The sequence below is a fragment of the Myodes glareolus genome, chromosome 7 (genome assembly GCF_982192425.1).
Source record: "Myodes glareolus chromosome 7, mMyoGla1.1, whole genome shotgun sequence".
NCBI lineage: Eukaryota > Metazoa > Chordata > Mammalia > Rodentia > Cricetidae > Myodes > Myodes glareolus.
In genome coordinates, this window is record NC_142032.1 from 45,185,855 (window position 1) to 45,188,457 (window position 2,603).

Here is a 2,603-nt window from a genome sequence, read left to right on the forward strand (position 1 = left end):
AGGTAGCTATGGAGAGACAACTGGGGGTGTGGGAACTAAGAAACAGTCCAACTGAGCTCCCAGCCAGAAGCCAGAACCAGCGTGTCAAACCCATAAATGCGCCTTTTTAGGTCAAATGGTCCCAGTCAGGACATAGAAACTGTCTGCATCCCGCCCTGCCAAGTTGGAAGATCCACAGACCAAATAAGGAATTGCTAGTATTTTAAGTTAATAATTTTGTGATGGTTCATTTTATAACAAATAACTTTAATCTACCTTTCTAAAGCATATGCTGGTCCCCTTCGCGTCACTATGGCAAAGCACCTGAGACAAACAGCCGGAAGAAGACAGTCCTGCTGACTCGTGTGTCACATGTGTCTGCGCATGCTCAGCTGGCCCCCATCCGTTGTGGGTTAGGGAAGTTAGAGCACTATGAAGGGAGGCCTATGGCAGAGACCTGCTCACTGCAAGGCAGCTGGGATGCAAAAGGAGAAACAGAAGAATGGGCCTGGATCTCAGTATCCCTTCTAGGGACTGTCTCAAGGACCTAATTTCCTCCCACTAGGCCCTACCCTGAAACACTCCCATACCTCCTGATGAGGCACAGGCTAGTGACCCATTCAACAAGCGGCCTTTGCCGAGACCGGACCTGTAACCAAAGACAGACATCAGACTGGTTAAGCCCTGTGAACACTTCCATGTTTGTTTCGCCTGATCTTTTTCATATGAGAAAAAGTAAATGAAAGCAACCCCTTTTGATTTATAAAAGCAAGAAAAAAAAGAGATAATTAAACAAATTGTTTTAAAATGCCTTCAACCCTAAATAATAGAATCGTACTATAAATTTGTTAGTATTTGGTACAAAACTCTGTGAAAAGAATTAAGCCCTCAAGCTTTGACTATTCCTCGAAGGCCTTCTAAATATAGGAGAACAAAACTGAAATTCATGTCACTTTGTTAATGGCATCACTTAAAACTATAAGTTAATTAACTAATTAACAACTTAATTAACTCAGCACTTAATTTACTTACTTGAGTTCACTTAAATTCCCTAGACATGATTTAATGGACTTTCAGTGTAATTCCTGACTAACCATGTAAATTGTGTGATGTGTATCTGTTCAATTGAGGAGACATTTCTTGAAATTGAATAATTTAAGGCAGATGCTAAGCCTAACTGTGAGTTTTCTTTTCTCTCCAAGAGAAAATTTGAGCTGAATTTCTGGTTTAGCGGTTCTCCTACACTGCACTTTATTTTCTTTCAAAAACAAAAAATAAATACCTGAATGTGTGGATTTGCTTAAATGTATTAAAATTAAGTTCACAAATTATCAAGCCAAAGTGAAAAGATTTTATAATATATGTTAAAAGTGTATTTCTAGATTCTTTTTAGTTTTGTTGGATATATTAATTAGACATAATAACACCCATTATGACAATTTATACATACATATATATTGTATATATATACATATACATACATACATATAGATATATAATATTTACTTCCCATTATCTTCACTTACTCTCCTTCCACTCCTGCTGATCCCTTCATCTTCTCAAGGAGTCTGGCTTCTACTGTCGCATCTTTTAGGTTAGTTTGTTTGTTCGGCTTTGGTTTTGGTGAGCCAATGGGTCTCATTCAAGTTGCTTATAAGAGTTAGGTAAGGGGGCATCTTCAGGAACATGGGCTCCTTCTCGGTGGCCATGCTAATGAAGGAAAACTCCCTCCTCCAGCAAACGTTAACTGCCCACAGAGCCTCATGAGTTCCTTTCTTCCCCATGATGGGACATGTAGGGGCCTTGTCTTGTGCAAATTTTACACAGGTTTTTACAGCTGAAAGAACTGCTTCCGGGTCAAACAATGCTGACAGAGCACAAGAGAAAAACCATTGTGCATTTCTCTTCTTTATGTGTTTACTTATTTCACTCATTTGTTGCATTGCTCATGGTGTTGTCGCTGGGTTATCTTATTCTTACTATGTTCCTTATTAGTCATAGGTCATTGTTGGTGAAGGCCGCTTGTTCATTCTGGCTGCCCAGAACCAAAATAACCATACAGAAACTATATTATTTGTGATACCGTTTGGCCAATAGCTTAAGCATATTTCTTGGCTAATTCTTATATCCTAAACTAACCCATCTCCATTAATCTGTGCATCACCACAAGGTCATGGCCTATGGGCAAAATTCTGACAGGCTCTGGCATCTGTCTCCTGCAGGTAGCTGCATGGCCTCTCTAACTCCACCTACTCTCTCTATATGTAGCTCTTCTAGCCTGGCTATATTCTGTTAAACTACTGGCTGAAAGCAGCTCCAATAAAAGCAACACATATACTATACAGAAGGGAACCCCACACCCGGTCATTTTGTTGATATTTTTACAAAAACCTCACTCTAAAACAAACTGCAAGCCTTTGCAAATCCAGCTCTTCTTCAAATGTGGTTTTAGAAGCATTGATTTAACTGCGCTAAACCCTGGAAAACAAAGACAAAACATGAGGATCCCTTCCTCTCATACAGCTTACAGGTTGATAGGAAGGGTGGGGTGGTGCTGCTATACAGTTTAACCACACACAGCGTGCGCTAAATATATGGAGAAGTAAAGGGAGCCAGTCTGGTGG